Source organism: Oenanthe melanoleuca, chromosome 2 (assembly GCF_029582105.1).
Source record: "Oenanthe melanoleuca isolate GR-GAL-2019-014 chromosome 2, OMel1.0, whole genome shotgun sequence".
Taxonomy (NCBI): Eukaryota; Metazoa; Chordata; class Aves; order Passeriformes; family Muscicapidae; genus Oenanthe; species Oenanthe melanoleuca.
Window position 1 is genome coordinate 94,952,564 of NC_079335.1, and position 16,993 is coordinate 94,969,556.

Genomic DNA, 16,993 nt, shown 5'->3' on the forward strand with positions numbered 1-16,993 from the left:
ATTATACCTGCAACCTACAGAATGAGAAGTAGTTGTGCAAAGCGAATTCTTTATAGTGCTGTGATTAGAACCCTAAAAGCTTTAATATAAATAAAAGGGATAATCACAGCATTTTTCTAGCCTGCTCCAGTTGCTAATTTTACTTTTATATACAGATGCTGTGACTTAAAATCACCACCAGATGACACTGTTCTAGGAGATTATGCCTTTGCCGAGGTATTGTCAGTATTACAAATGCAAAACTACTAACAAGATGAGAGTTTGACACCATTCATGTCAGGGAACAAACAAAACCCAAAGTTTCTTTGTCAGCTGTATAATCCTTCTCTGTACAAAGTATAGGTTGCTTTAAGTAAATTACTGGATATCAAATACGAAATTTCTTTACCACGAGTTTGAGTTCAAACAATCTAGCAAACAATCTAGAATGTTTATTTGTGCATTCATATATTCACCTGTAGTGCCCAGATATTGGCCTGAAGCCAGTGAAAGTAAAACAGAGGAAAGAGGCTTGTTAATGAATTGAATAAAGAGTGAGAAATCAGATTTGTGAGTGTGCTTAAAATGCACAAGGCTATGAAAAGGGCAAGAGCACTGTCTGAGAATGTTGAAAGGTACTATAAAGGGTGAAGTTGTTCACACTGAGAAGACAAGAGGAATTGAGTCACTTCAAAAAGAAGAAAAGATGATAGGCATTGCTGTTCTGCACCTTGGGAGGGAACAGAACCTCTCTGTTTTAATGAGAAACTTGAGATCACATTTCATGTCATATACCTGTCTCTTCAAAAGTATGAAGTGGAAGATTAGCTGCTGAAGACAAAATACTAAGAACCACTGCAGTAAACTGGCTCACTCAAGACATCTTTTTTATATGATTGGGAATATAAGAGATAAAGAGATTTAAAATTGAGTGGCATGATTTGATCTTGCAAGAGTCTGACTTTCCTAAAACAAAAATCTTAATTTTACCACTTCCTTGTTAAGTGGTATCTCCTTTCTGCTTTCTCTAGCATGTCAGAACCTTTCTCTTATATTCTACTTTAATTGTACTTTAAAAACTATGAATACCATGAAAAGAGAGCAAATGATGCTATAAACCAGCAACCATTATTATCAACAGTAATGCTAGTAATGAGTTTGATTTTAAATTAGTTAGGAGCAGATGCTCACTTGAGCACTTTCATCCTTATTTCTATGATCACAATATAAACAAAAAAATCCCATACATTCCTCTGCCCCCCATCCAACCCCTCTCCTCCAAAAAAAATCTATATGGGCAGAGATCTTGCTCAAAAAAGAGAAATAACTTGCTCCTGAAGACAGAACTGCTTCACAGCAGAGGAATGGGCTGGTTTTGAAGGAGGCCTAGTCTCTATTCCTAGATCTTCCAGTGTCCTGATCACCCACAGTGGGAAAGCTATTTTGCATCTTAGTATTGGTATTTTTATGAAGAACAGTGATAATATCCAGTTTCCTGCAAACACGTGGTCAGTTTTCCTCTTATCATGACCAGTTGCTGATAGAAAGGTCTGTCTTGTTTGAAAGACCAAGGTCAGTCTGCTAAGGAACACAGGAGTCTCCCTTGGAGTGGAAAATATGACCCCCCCTTTCCTTCAAATTATTATAACTTTGAAATTAAGGAGATTTCAGGCAAAGATATGGGAAAAGAAATAACAGTTCTTTATACATGTGTGTGTACATAACATGGCAAACAACCACAACAGCAGCACAACAAACAGAAAGAAACCCCCCAAGAGCAGTGCCAGCCTTCTCTGGGCTGTGGGGCCCTTTCCCCTCTGGTGCAGTTCCGGTCACAGCCGCCAGGGGCGCTGGTGGCTCCCGGCCGGGCAGAGCGGGTGCGATGATTCCCCCGCGCCTGCAGGGGGCGCTGTGGGCAGGCCCAGCCCCTCTCTCCACACGGCAATGGCGGCACAGCCAGGGGAAGGGATGGAGAAGGGGCTTCCCTTACAAAATCACCCAGCCGATCCCAGTGCCCCCTCTGGATAGCAAAAGGAGGTGTAGCAGAGATTTTGTATGCAGCAAGCTGGGAAGGCAGGGATGAGCAAAGTCCCAGAGTGGAGATGAGATGTATCAGAATCTCAGCAGCTGTAGCTGGAGCCATGTGGTGTCCCTGCAGGGCAGGGCGTGCGAGTTTCAGTGCAGCAAAGAAACCTCGGAGCAGTGGCAAAAATCTGTGGTGGCCGGGCAGTGACTGCCCAGCTCCTGAACAGGGATGGGAGAGAGAGGCTCCCTTGGAGGGGAAGGGGGCTCGGGGATCCCAGGGTTTCCCCTGAGGCACCCCAGTGGATGGTGAAAGTCCTTTTTCAGTGAGGTAGGTGCTAACAGGGTCCCAGTTCTGCAGCTGCTCTCACCAGCAGAGGCTCACCCCACGGCAGAAGCAGCAGAAGACAGAATCCTGCAGTGGTGGTGAATTCTTCCCGCAGTGATTGCAGCTTCCTTCCCCTCCAAATGCTGAGAGAGCAAGAAGGACACAGTAGTTGCCCCAGCCACTTATTACTCAGACCAGTCCTTGCTGTATCTCTGCCCCTCCAAGAGAAACCCTCAGATAAGAAGAGTGAAGCCAAGTGCCCTCCTCCCCTGAGCTTGGCAACTTCTTTTGTCTCTCTTAAATACTCGGTCGTTGTTGTCTCCTACCAACACATATGGGAGAAAATTCCCTAAGAGAGAGAAACAAAAGGAAGAATCCTAAACCCCAACAAGGTCAAAGGAATGACTGCTTATTTAGTTGCTTTTTAGTTGTGAGATGTATGTTCATAAAACACAACTAGGACTGCTGCTATTTTTCTTATTCTATGATAATATTTTCCCCTAAACACTGAGAAACAGCAAATGATTTTGCTTAATAATTTCTGGTGAGCAGGGGTAAGAATTCATGCAAATATCTTGAGACACTGAGTTGGGAAGAGCTAAAAAAACCCCTAATATGCAGGATTACTTTAGCTAAAACAGAACATTTAAAATCACAGCACTAGAGATGCTGAAGAACATAGCTGAGAAAAGTCACTAAGTCATAGCATAACAGATTCTCAAAGAAATGTACTGAATAAAATTTGCCACTATCCAAATAAGCAGCTATTTTAAGGTAAATCAGGAAGTATTTTTCCCTATTACAGTACTGTATAATTTGATAGGTCATTAAGGAAAATGCTCACTTTCCTTCTGTGTTAGTTTCCCGTGCTAGGGGAATGGGGTGGATTCACCTGAGGGAAGCAACATGAGGCTGGGGAGTGGGAGGGACTCTCCCATCTCTGTGGGCTTCCCCTGTGAGCTGCTGGAACCATCAGAGAGCTGATTTGGTGATGGACAGCTCGGGAAACCAACTAGAGGTTGTTTCGCTTTCACAAATCACATTGGATCGGGCTGTCTAACTCTCTTTCGGCTTCTGGCTCCCAGGGTGGTGCAGTGGCCTCTGGCCGGGGCACCAGCCCCCCGGTCCAGCTCTGGGCTCAGCAGCGGGGGCCCCTGGCCGGGCCCTGGCCTGGGGGCCCCTGGCTCTGCATGGCCCCGGCACAGCCCCAGCCCTGCTGGCCCCCAGCTCAGCTTGGTTTGGCTCTCCACGTGGCAGAAGAGGCCTCCAGCTCCCCATGTGGCTTCTTCATGATCTGGATACAATTTTAACTTCTTAATGCCTGGATAAGATTCTCGATCTCCTGAGCTCCCCTAAATGAGAAGGAATAAAGCATGGAGTCCACAGAAGTCAGCGGAATGAAGATAAAGTTCCTGATGGCAAGAGATTGAAAAGATGCAACTGATAAGTAGCTGAAAACCTTTTTTTGTGGGGCTATGAGGGGATTGTGACTTCATTAAAATTTTTTTAAACTGTGAAATATACTTGGGGAGGTTTCGGTGATTGAGAAGAAGACTTTTTGCCTTGGGGAAATGGAGCTCTCTGTTTTGGGGCTGGAATATGAATGAGACATTTGATAGAGAAGGAGATGAAGAGAATTCTGTTTTTCAGCAGCCTGCCTTTAAAAGTGGTACCCCAAGTGTGTAACATAACCCATAGCACAGCTCTGGAAGGACTGTGGAGATGGGAGGAGAGTCATAATCTGCAATATTTTCCCAGGTGGATGTAGATTATGAAGGTGAAGACACCCCCTAAGCCATAACTAAAACAAGGAACTTTTTTCTCTAAAGTGAACTGAAATGATTATTTGGGTGGATAACTGGCTGAAGTGTTTTTTTTATGATGTTGTTAAGAAATGTGGAATGAAGGGAGGAGGGAATAATCTAGGAATCTTATTCTGAATTCTTTTTGTGTTATTAATAAATTTCTTCTTGTACCCTTTTAAGTTTTGAGCCTCCCTTGTTTATGCTCCTAAATCCTATCTCTAAAAGAAATTAAATATATTAAAATTGGCAAAACCCAAGTCACACCGTGACACCTTCTATGGCATCAAATGCATGAAACTGACATATGCAGAATACAGAAATTTACAATTTAGGAATAATCAGACTGCTTCTCTGCATCACAGTTTCTGGAATCTATGAAACGGAACTGTTACAGTTCAGTTTTTTCAGGTTATTATAAATGCTTCTGCCTGAATTAAGGTGCAAACAAGACTGTGTTCCAAAGTCAGTAGTATGGGTTTTTTATTTAATAGTAAATGAGAGAGAGAGAAAAAGAGAAAGAAGTAGAAAAGAGGTGGAGGACAGAAAGAGACTGATTAAAGAAATTATCATCACTCGTGGATCCCAAATATATTCTGTTGATCCTCTCCAGCTGGTTTTCTGGGTGGTGAGAGTGCCCTCCAAAAAAGATAGAATCCAATAGATTAAGATACGCTCAGGCTGGGTAGGAATGCCCAGGTACCTCCCTGGGGGAGTGCAGTTTGACACTGCCTCTGGAAGCAAACTCTGTGTCTGTTACATCCCTTTGCATCACGTGCAGTCCTTTGATGAAGGTCTCAGGAATAAGTCTGGGGAGTTCCTTGGGGGTCATTGATGGATTAGACACCCCTCAGCTGCCTTCCAGGTGAGTGTCCTGTGGATGTGACCTGTAGGGCTGGGGGTTTCACAGCTGGGCTGGTTTGTGTATGGGAAGATGGATATTCAGTGCCTCTGACCAGAGGTTACACCACACCCCCAAAGCTCCTCCTTCCCCCTCAGTTGGGGGAATTCTGTGTAAACTTGGCTTCTGGGGGCTGTGGTGTCCCCCACACCAAACCCAGCCAGGGATGATTTTCTACTGTGTTTGGCTTTCTTATGGATGCATTCCTTTTCCTCAGCCTTGTTTGTTTCTCCCTAGACCTGAGATGATTGTCCCCTTTATCTTATCTGGGTGGCTTATCTCACAGTCCAAAGTTCCAGTTAGGAATCTTCAAGGAGGGATGGGCTTCTGTGGTTGTCTTTATACAGGTTTTGCTATAATGGGTAAAACCCCTTCATAGCAATGTTTAAGGCATGAAACATTCCAGTGTCTGACATAGAACAAATACACTTATTTTTTCTGTGTTTTCACAAAGCCATTACAATTTTACACAGAAAGGACAACAATTTTATGTAGCTAGTTCTATCAATTAGTGCTTGCATTCAGGACATAAGGATTATGAAAGTAACATCTCTAAGAACACTTTCAGATTAGAAACTTGTCAGCATTGAGGATAATATCTGGGTACTGCTGTATTGTTGCTTGAGTATTGGCATGCTCAATTTCTTATTCCTTATATTCAATGAAATGTTTTGGAGGGAGCTGTTTCTTACCCTACTTAACTCCCTTACCTAGCTTCCAGGATTAACTACAAATTTTGCCACCCACTGAATAAGGTGGAATATCTGGTTGAAGAGACCAAAGCTTCAGGCTTGAAATTCCTTTCATGTTTGATCTACTTCTCCATAAGAGGCCCATAGGGCACTTCTACATAAGGAAAAGTAACTTGCCTTTCAGCTGAAAATAGAGAATGCTTCCTCATCTCTCCTGAACTGCTACAGAAGCACAGTTATTATACAGCATTGATTTGCACACATGATATCTGGCTTTCTTGAAGTTCTTTAGAAACAGCTATATGGTAGGTGTGTGCTAGGATGGCATGCCCATAAAATAAACAAAAGTCGTTTAACAGGTGAGTAAAGTAAGTTCTGGAAATCTCAAGATACTGCACATCAACTCAATGATGGCAATGGAATTGAAGCATGGGCTATTTGACACTGTTCTCAGATTCATAATTTAAAATATTTTTAATTCTTTAGCTGGAAGACACTTATGTAATTCTGAAAATATATAACAAAAAGAGATTTTTTCCTTGTTGCATTTTCATGCTATTTTATAACTTCTAGGAGCTCACCTGTATATAAGCATGACATGCTGATACGCTTCCTTTTATTGTCCTCCTTGTCTACAAAGAATTACTACGAATGGAGAATCTTGAGATGCGAAAACCTTTGACTTGAAAAATATACTTAAAAGGAAGCAATTACCAAACTGATCAGAATGCTCTAATTATGTGATTCCGTGTCTCGGTTTTAAGACAAATTTCAGGAGAAAACTCCCTGGAATGAGCGTGTTCTCTAAAGGAGACTCTTTAATACCTCCCTTTTATTCTGCCATAGAGAGAAATAGATACCAGCGGGTGAAAACAAAACAAAACAAAACAAAACAAAACAAAACAAAACAAAACAAAACAAAACAAAACACCTAAAACCCAGAACTGTTTATTAACAAAAAAAGAGGGGGGGTACCCGCAAGGTACAGAAAACCTTAATCCCCACCCTCCACCAGACTGCATGGCCATGAGGCAAAGATGGTGTCTGCCCCTCTTTGTCCCAGGGAAGGAGAGAGGAAGGAATTCACGAAGCAGCTGGGAACCTGTCGGATTTCTGGCGTGGGTCTCCTCCTTGCAGTAGGCGAAGTCGGGGGAGTGTAATGTCCTTTTTGTGTTGGTTCAGCTTCTCGGGTCTCGGGTTTGGTGTGAACCTCCCCCCCGGCCAGCTGCCCGAACGGACTGAAAAAAACAAAACCAAAAAACCCAAAAAAAGAACCAAAACCAAAACAAAAGGCCGCTGAGAGGATTTGCTTGTAAAAAGCCCCCCGGCCAGGTTAAGGGAAAATACCAGAAGCTCCTTGCCTGAACTAGGAAAACTAATCCGGCGAAGGCAACGAAGTAACAAACCGAGCCGCCTCCGACCGCAGCGGGGCGTGGAGAGTTTGAGCTCCGGGGTTCCCAGGCTCCGGCCACCGGCACATCTTAAAGCCACAGCAGCCGTGTTCTGGGCATAAAGCGGATGATCGGGGAATAGAGTACCATCATAAAATCACCCCAAGACACCCCCCATCTTCATCTCTTACCATGCATTACTTCAAATTACAATTCTAATAATCAAACTGTTCTCTTTCAGACTTTGCTCACTTTGTCACTTTTGATTCCACACTCCTTTCTCACACATTAAGTCTTTCCCTGCTTGTACAGAAAACGCCAAAGATATTGATCAGGTACAGATCACAGAATAGTTTATTGTTAATATAAAATATAACATTTTGCTTTACTAATATTAAATCTTTATTGATGAGTTCACCTACTGAAATGGAACACATAATTTCTAAGTTGCAAAGTAACTGTTTTCCAACTATTCAGAATAAACTCTGATGGCTGTAATTGAAGTATTGCAATGTTACATTTACATAAGAAAAAGAAACACTTTAAAAAACCACTTATCACCAAAAAACAGTGACAAGTCTTCACACAAGTACTTCCTCTGGTAATTTCCTTCAAACCACTTGAAATTTTCCATGACTTGAAGTGGAAGAGGGTGTAACTTAAGGATTGCATTTATACAGTTACATTTTTAATAAACCAAGTATGAACTCAAATTATTCTATTATAAAGAACTAGGCTGACCGCAACGTGTCCTGCTGCACCTGAAACTTCATTTGGAATAGCATCTCTGGGAGAGAAGACAAACAGATGCTGTGTTGATCTGGATTATTTTAGTATTAAACTGTATTCGGTATATTTGGGTCAGGCAGAGGTCACAAGCAGAAAGTTCAGCTCTAGAAGGATACCAGAAATTTTACAAGTTTGTTTACTACAACATAAAGAAAACTAGCCAGGCATAAAAAGAACAAGACAACTGTGTTTTATTGCTCTGTCTGGCTAAATTAAAGGATTTCAGTTAATTCCTTTTTATACTTCCATTACTGCCAGGTCCTTATGAAACCAGGAACTATATTGGGAGCTTCTCAATTCTGATTTAGCAGCAATTTGCAGGCTGTCAAAGAAACTCAGAATTATGATGGAAGTCACTGCTCACTGGATATTTTTCTGGATATTTTGTTCTTTCTAGTCTAGCAGTCCACTTTTACTAGTCCATTGGGAACAAATAAGAAAATAACATACTGCTTTCCTTCTTGCCAACCTCTGTTAAAACCTGTTAATTTCTTACAGGTATGGACAATGTCAGAAAGTCTTATTGGATCATATACTTTCTACAAACTGTATGGCACTTGGTCTTCTGGTGTAATCCATTTAGCATGTGCTCAAGCAGGAACCATGCAGGAGATTTAGGTATAAGGAGAGAACTGTGAGCATTATGAAGTAACAAAATTCTTAAGTAACATTATGAATACCATGAATGAGACTACTTTAGCTTCTGTGGTGCCAGTAACAGAGTACACAGTGTATACTTTTAAAACATTCTCTTGCTGACATCACTTTAAAGCCTGCAAAACCGCCGTGAAGTTATTGAGCAGGTTCAGAAGTGACTTCGCTTATGTAAGCAGCCTGAAATACTTCAGAACGAAGTATTCAGGATCAAGGGGGTACTTCTCTGGAATTCAAAGGAGAAATTGCCACTTCAGGAGAAGACCTAGTCTCCAAAACAAAAACCTGGAAAAGCAGACATCACACAGGTAAAGGCAGTCATCGTTCAAAAGAAGCCTCAGAGCAAAGCCAACAGAGAGGTGATACTCTACTAACACAATCCAGAGCAGAGAGTCAGGTACATGACAGTCTTCAAATCACTCTTTGTCCAAAAGCAAGTAAAATGTCTTAAGTTCAAAGACTTGCAGTCGAGTGCAGTTTTGTCTTTTTTGCACTGATTTAGAAATAAGAAAATCCAGTTGCATCATTCATTCAGAGATGCCCCAAGAAGACGAAAAAATAAAAGATGAAGTGAAAAGTTTTGTGATATGGTGCAAAGAAAATAATCAAGGGGAACAACTTTCCCTCATGCCTGCTTGAAAGGATTACCACTGCAGAAAGTAGTTTAATATTATGAAATATAATCCACTAATGACAACTGTTAGTTTTACTTTCAGCTAATGAAACTAATTTAATTTCTGCAGTCATGGAAAACTGTTGTTGTTTTTTGTCTAAACAATAAAACTGCTCAAAGGTGAAGGCTGCTTGAAGATAAAAATACTGAGGGCATAGAAAACTGAAGTTTGCCTCCAGTACCTCCAATGTTTCCAGAGAACATGATTTTTTAGGAGAGAAAGGAGTGTAAATACTTAATCGACTTGATGATGGAAATAATGCTTCCTTTAAGAATGAGAAACTTGTCAAGCACATTAGTTAACAGAAAATATTTATAGTCTTGAATTAAAAATCATGAAATATTTACTTTTTAACATAAACTTCTGGCTGGTTTATTTCAAATATTTAAGTATATTTTTGTTTGTTGACAAATTTTAAGATAAGGGAATGTATAATTACTGAAAACATAAACTATGAAGAGAATTCAAACATGGGAGTCAAAATCAGACTTCACAGTGCAAATACAGAAGAGAAAAAGAATCAGAAAATGGCCTCACTGTAGAGATAACAGCACCGTATTGAGGAATGAGAGCAGTAACAACTGCTTAAGGATAGTAAGTATCAGGTTTTCAGTACACCAGTGTAAAAACCTTCACATTTTTGCAATCCTGACCTTCTGAGTACTTTTACTACAGCAGTCTGCAACAAGAGCCTGCCAGCAAGAGGCTGCAAAGAGCAGCAGCTTTCATTAGATGATCAGTGGTAACAGCGTATGCTTTTGCACATACTTCTCTCTTTTCTTACCTCTACTATACTCCTGCACACTCCACTCCCTGGTCCTCTCTATGCAAAACCGAGAGTTTTCAATCCTCAGTTTCAGCCAGCTGCGTGCCCTCCCTGCTGGGGCACCCAAGAGTCCACGGTACATCTGACCAGCTGTTGACTTTATACAGACTTAGCACGGTGCCAGTCACGGGCTGACGTCAGAGCAGCTGGCTGAGCCACTGGCATTACTTTCCAGGGTGGATACTGAGCTATAATCTTTTTTTGTCATGATCAAAGGAATAATTTCAAATTAAGACCTTCTGGATTTTTCACAGAATTTCCAGGCAAGCTTCTCACATTGCTCATCTTGACCTGGCATGGTCAAAGGAAAAAGCAAAATAGCTTCGTTCAATTTTGCACTTTCATCCTGTATTAAGTTGTCCAAAAATAGTCAGTAAGTAAAATAAATGGAACCAAGATAATCTCAGATGAGTGTCTCAGATTCAATGTCTCCTTTACAACTTTTTTCTTGATCTCATTAATTTCTGAGGTAAATTTTTAGAAAATAACTCCTAATAGCCTTTCTGGATGCTACTCCTTTAAATCCGACAAATACAAACAAGTCCAACCCTCAAATACCTACTTTGGAAGAAGACTTTTATTGCTTTTTCTCTTCCAGCATGGAATTTAATTTTTTTCCCCTGGGGCCTTCTTTCTTCTTTTTTTTATCAGTAACAACACATAGATAAGAAGCTACCTTTTTTCCTGTTCTAGGTTATATTGCAGGTAATAGTTCTACACTTATCAACGACAAATTATGAGAAACACAAGAAGTATTATGTAGTTTCAATCAATTAAATTTTAGTTACATTAACCCATATATCTGTTTAGACAGCAGTTTTCATCTTACTGGTTATGCTTGGTACCAAGCAACCCAGCCAAACGTTCTAACATAAAAAGTAGACAAATGCAGATGCAGAACTGGTTTTTCTAAAAATATGCATGGCTGTCTTGCTCACCAGGAATTGAGAATTGTAATATTTCTTTCAGGAAACAGGCAAAGCTTGAAAAGCCAGTACATATCTTACTTATACTGGTCTGGTGTCTATTTGAATTTTTTTCTCAAAAGTTTTGAGGCAAAGCAGACGTGGAGAGTTAGGAGAATACCAAAACATCTTTGGTGAAGGAATAACCTAACAAGAAGAAATGTTTATTTAGTAATTGCTTGTCATTAGACACTGGGACTTGTTTGAGATTCTGTTCAGCCTCAGTTTTAATACTATTAGCATATGATGTTCTAGTTAATATATATTGCACACATCTGTATTTCATATATAAAATCAAAAGTTACCATTTCTGTCGGTGATTTGAAGGACTCCTAAATTGGTGGATTAACCCATTCTATTGTTATTAACAAATCCTAAAATTTTCGTTTTCATTCTTAAGTGATTAAATAAACTGATGTCTGTAACAAAGCAGCAAAGCTAAGTTGTTGCACAAAAGCTTAAGATGTGGTTCAAAGTATAGCTTTGCTCAAAAAACTCCTATAAAAGCAACACGAAAAATATTCCCTATTTGTTTTGCCTTGATTCTGACATCAGATATGCTTTCTGTGGTCATGGAGAGAGATGGAGTTAAATTTTTTTTTTTCTTTGGGTTTTTTGGGTGAGTGGGCAGGTGTTTTGTTGTTTTTTCACAAAGAAAACTGCCAGATGTACAAAACCAATCCTGGCTCCTTTAACCACCCAGCATTATTTCTTGTTCCCATCTCACTTCCTGTAACAAACATCCTCCCTTGCCAAACAGTATCCTCATTACAGCTGTGTAATCCCTTTTTTTAAAAGTATGACTTTAGTGACATCTGTTAAAGTTGAACTCAGCTGCAACCGTCTCTCAAGTGGATGCTTATAAACCAGTCTGCACAAGTAGCTAATAATCCTGTTTGTGTGTGCTCTCCCTCGCTTTTTTTAAAACTAAGCTAGTCAGAACAGTTAATGTTCAAAATATTCAGGCATGAATCATCACAAAAGTCACTCTGACTTTCCTTTCACATTCTACAGAAATGTTGAGCAAGACTGACACATCACTTCTGAGAATTAAATCATGCCTGGAAGTAGAATTGACCAGTATATACTTAGAGTGACATCTGACTTTTATAATGCTTTAATATTTTTTTCAGCCTAGAAAAGGTTGAAGACTGTTTACACTTCCACATGTATAATCTAAATCTTTCTTTACTCTCTTTCAATTGGTTGGACTTTTGCTAATAGAATTAAAGAAGTCTCACAGAACTGCATAAGTATGTCCCTTAACAATGATTATTGCAAGATTACCTTAATAATTCCTGCAAAGGCCAAATAAAATCTCAGAAACTGCAAATAATCTTTTTTTTTTTTGGTCCAGTCATCAAATACAGAATTCTACAATATTAAATTTAATTTTAGATCAGAACTACATATTACATACAGAAACATAAATATTTGCTTTTTACCCCTAGCTCAGATTGAGCTGCCATAACCCTCAGAAAATTCAACACAAAGTACCCATAAAGATGAATTTGATGCAAAAATCTAATTAATCAAATATGTTCAGGCTCTCAAATGTAACATATATTTAAGGAGTACTATCAATTTAATTTAGTTAATTTGTTTAAATGTTTAAATTATTTATTCACTTTTCACTTTGGCCAATATAAATGTTACAACTAGATATTTGGAGTCTTCTGGTAGCTTCACTAATTTCATTGAAGGAAGATCTACATATTGTGATAAGAAAGATTACAGATGGATATGCTGTATTAAAATCTTATATAAAGTAAATGACTAAAGACAAATTTAATCAGGCTATATTTTACAGCCAAGTAAGACATTATTTTAAGTTAATGAACATCTCTGTGAACTTTTAAAACTTTTCTTCTCCCTCATTGATTCCTTGTGTTTTAATTCCATCAGCTCTGCATTTCTCTAAATGTTTTAAATTCTAAATAACCTAAATTCTAAATTCTCTATAATGTTAAGAATATAAACTTACCTTTAGAAAACCCCACAAAAATCCAACGATTAGAATGACAGCTCTAAAATTTCCAGTGTTTTAGCTATTATCTTCTCTAACATGACCTGCAAAGCTTGTTTTACTCTAGATCTGGGGATATTACTTCATTCCCAGCCTTCTGATGTTCAGTTCAGCAAACAAAAATTATTAAACCAAATTGCTTATTTGGAATGGACTGTTTTTCTCAGGAGTGCTAAGCATCCATTGCTTAGCTGCCATTAACTGAAGAAGCAGCAACTGCTCAGGAGCTGTAAAAAAACTGGACCAGGAGCAATGGTGATTAAACGTAAAAAGAAGATACAAGGTTACCACTGACTCTTTCTGTAAGTGATAAACAGATTAGACAATCTCAAAAGTACAGTTCAGACCCTGAGATTTAGAATTTAAATTTCAGTGTCGTTTTGCTTCTCCACTTTAACAGTAATTGTGTGAAGGAAAATCCACTTTCATCTTCAAATGATGACAAATTAATATTAGACATACACCAACAGAGAAGTGCACTGAAGCTGTGAGCAGAAGCATAGTTGCAACACTAATAGAAAAGAAACATCTCTGGCTGGCTGGCTGTCAGTTATTCCACTTGGTTATTTAAAAAGTATATTACACAGCATCAGCTTTGTTGCTGGAGAAAATGAAGGTTTAGAGAAAACTATTTTTGCTATATGAAGAATCTATGCATTTGAGATTTTGAAGAGAATTGTAAAGAAGTGGTTGCTTCAGGCAGGAAGAAGTACAGGAGCATTTCAATTTTTATTATATTTTCTAAAAAATATTTTAAAAATCCATAGTAAATATGCCTTAGTAATAAAGAATTTCTTCACTTCTGCATATGTGGTGGGAATGCTGTAGGTGAAGATAATTTGGGTTGTGGGGACATCAGGCATAGAAGAGCTATGAAAAATGCTCATTAGATTTTAGTGTGTTATAAAAGTCTAAATGTATTGAAAATTCATATTTAAACTTTACATTCTAATGACATTTCTAAATTTAAAAATATAATGGGAGTCAGAGAAGTGACAAAGAAAAATAAGTGAGTAAATACTAAAAGATCCATGTTTACACACACAACACAGTCGCTGATTGTAAGTTTTACAAGCTCAACAAAACTACATAAGAGAAAGTGATTTCCTCTATGTAGCTTGTACTTCATCAGTAAAATCCATTAGCATTAACACAACCTCTCTTCAGGATATATAACACACAAAGAGTAGATAGAATGGACTTCAGATTGAGTTTTCAAGAATTATCTTAGCATAGGAAATTATCAGCATTTCTATATAGATCAAACAGAACATAAAGACATCTACGTCTATCAGGTCTGTAAGGATGGTGATAGATCATTAGCTGGAATGAAAAGCTCTATGTGAAAATTAAATATACTGCTATGTATAGTAGAAACATCTCCAAATTTTAAAATAAAACTTTAATTTAAAAAATATTATTTTAAAATATTTTTTCATATTTATTTTACAGATAAAAAAAAACTTTATCCGCAAACCTTGTTATGATATTTCATAATTCAGCTTCATCTTAATGGCATGATCAAAATAATGCATCTTCTCTTTAATTCTTAATAACAAGCTGATGTTGGGACACTGTTCAGAAATCCAGTGCTTAAAATTTTATTCTATAATCATATTACTTTGCTTCTGAAAGACTTAAAAAATTACCAAAACAGTGAAAATCTAGAATATCGATAACATTCTGTTTTTAATTGTTTGGTCAATCAACTAATCTGTGTTAAAACAGAAGTTTTCTAAAAAAGATTGCATTTATTTTGTTGTCTAGTTTTTTTTTTTTTTTTTAAACATTGGAATACAAATTTTTTATGTAGCTCTATCCACAGCTATTCAAAAGGCAGCCTAATTCTTTTCCTGCTGGGGATGCAATGGATTGGAACTGAATGGAAACTCATGCAGTTCTACTATGGATTTTTCCAGTGCTAAAGTAAATGAGGTAAAGGGAAAAACTAAATCTCACTCATTCTTCAGTACCCAGCACTACTGGAAACTTTGTAGTCTCTAAGAACAGCAGTGAAATGTGCACATACCTGCAAAAAACAGCCGGGAATTTTGAACTGGTTTTTTTCCACTACTTAGGGAGTGTTATATACATGGAAAGTCTGATAACAGTCCCTCCATACTCAAATAAATTCTGTTAAAGTTTTGAAAGATTTTGTAGACATATTCTAAAGATTTCTGAGTTTAAAAATTGGTGGAGAGAAGATCACATGCAAAAGGACACCTAAAAACGCATCTTCTGTGCTTCTTTTCCTGTTGAAATTTTAAAAACCATATCAATGCTGAGATTGAAAACACTTATTTAATATATATTTGTGGCTGCATATGATGACAGAAATGTATCTTTAGTAGAAATTAAACTCTTAATAAAAGGTGGCAGAGGACAAGACTGAAAGGGCCTGACAGAAGCTCCTGTACACACATCCAACAATTGTTTTGAAAAGCAAAACAAACAAAAAAGCAAGACTTGCTTCCCACATTACAAATGTGATTTACACTTATTTTGCAGTGTAGATACAAAAGTTGATTTTCCACCTGTCACAAGGGAGTATTACAACACCCTTTTTGTGGGAAGGGGGAACAAGAAATTACTAACAATACTGGGAATCTCTACAGGAGGATCTACTACAGCTGCAGGGAAAAAAGAAAAAAAAGTACGTTCAATTGTGTCAAACAAATTGCTGAATGATGGTACCTGAACTGAGGAGATGGAAACTACTGGAAAGGAAGGACACAAAATGGAAATGACAGAAACAATTTGATGAGGTTGTCAGAACTTCTTAAAATGCTCTTAAATCAACCAGTAAACCAACCTACCAGTTAAATTAACACCTGGAAATTATTCTTTCAACAAAAGGAGGGTGGCAGGGATGAGAGAGAGAGAGAAGAATAGGGAGGGCACAGAAGGGAAAATATAGGAATCACATCAGGAATTAAGTTACACTATAATCCTAGTGTGGCAACACTATTATATTCTTGATCATAAAGTGCAATGATCATGAAACAAAAGATTCATGGGAAGATTAGAAATGCTAAAGTGTGGGATGAAAAGAACAGATAATCAGAACAGCACAAATAGAAAACATTGCAGAGGTAAATATATCATTTCTCTCATAGGAGTTGTTACAGTGACAAAATCTCTTTAAAATTGTACACATATTCTCGTTGGAAGTTGACGCTGTTCAAAATATTCAATTTAACTGATTTACAGATTCATCCTAGAAATAATTTCTTAGGTGACAGTAATTCCAAAAAGAACTAAGTGTCCACCCATGGAATGCCTTAATTGAGTTAAGAAGTTTTAGAGAGAGATTTCCAGAGAAAAGGGAGACAGTAAATCAGCAAGTTCAATTGCATATGATAAGGGATCTGTACTAACCTATTGTATAAAAAAATAACAGTGAAGAAAAAAATATTCAAAGGCAGATCCAGTGATATTTCATTCATTCATTTACTTATTTTTAGCTGAAACTCATTATTAATAGAGCAAGCTTCATATGAGCTTCAGTAATAATTTAATCAAGGCCTATTAATAAATAATTGTTCATTTTATAGCTGCAGTAATTTCATAGCAAAAGTTCAAACATAACTTTTGTTTTCTGGCTACTAATTGAAGGTTTATAATGAAACTGTATATAACCTGACTATTTAGCAATCCATTAACAATGCTGAACTCAGAATTGCTACTGTGCCATCCTGTACCACTGCCTATTTTAACTGCACTGTACACTGCTTTTCAGTCAAGTAAACAATTGCTCTTTCAAGTGACAAAAATGCATGCCTGCTCTCAAGAAGACATGCGTTTTAGTTCATCATTAAAGGAAAATGTGCACTCTATGATATCAAAAGACTAGCAGTATGAAAATATCAACACTTAATCATAGAAAAATGTACAAATTATAGAAAAAAATCCTCTTTAATAGTAATACATTAATAGAGATCTCA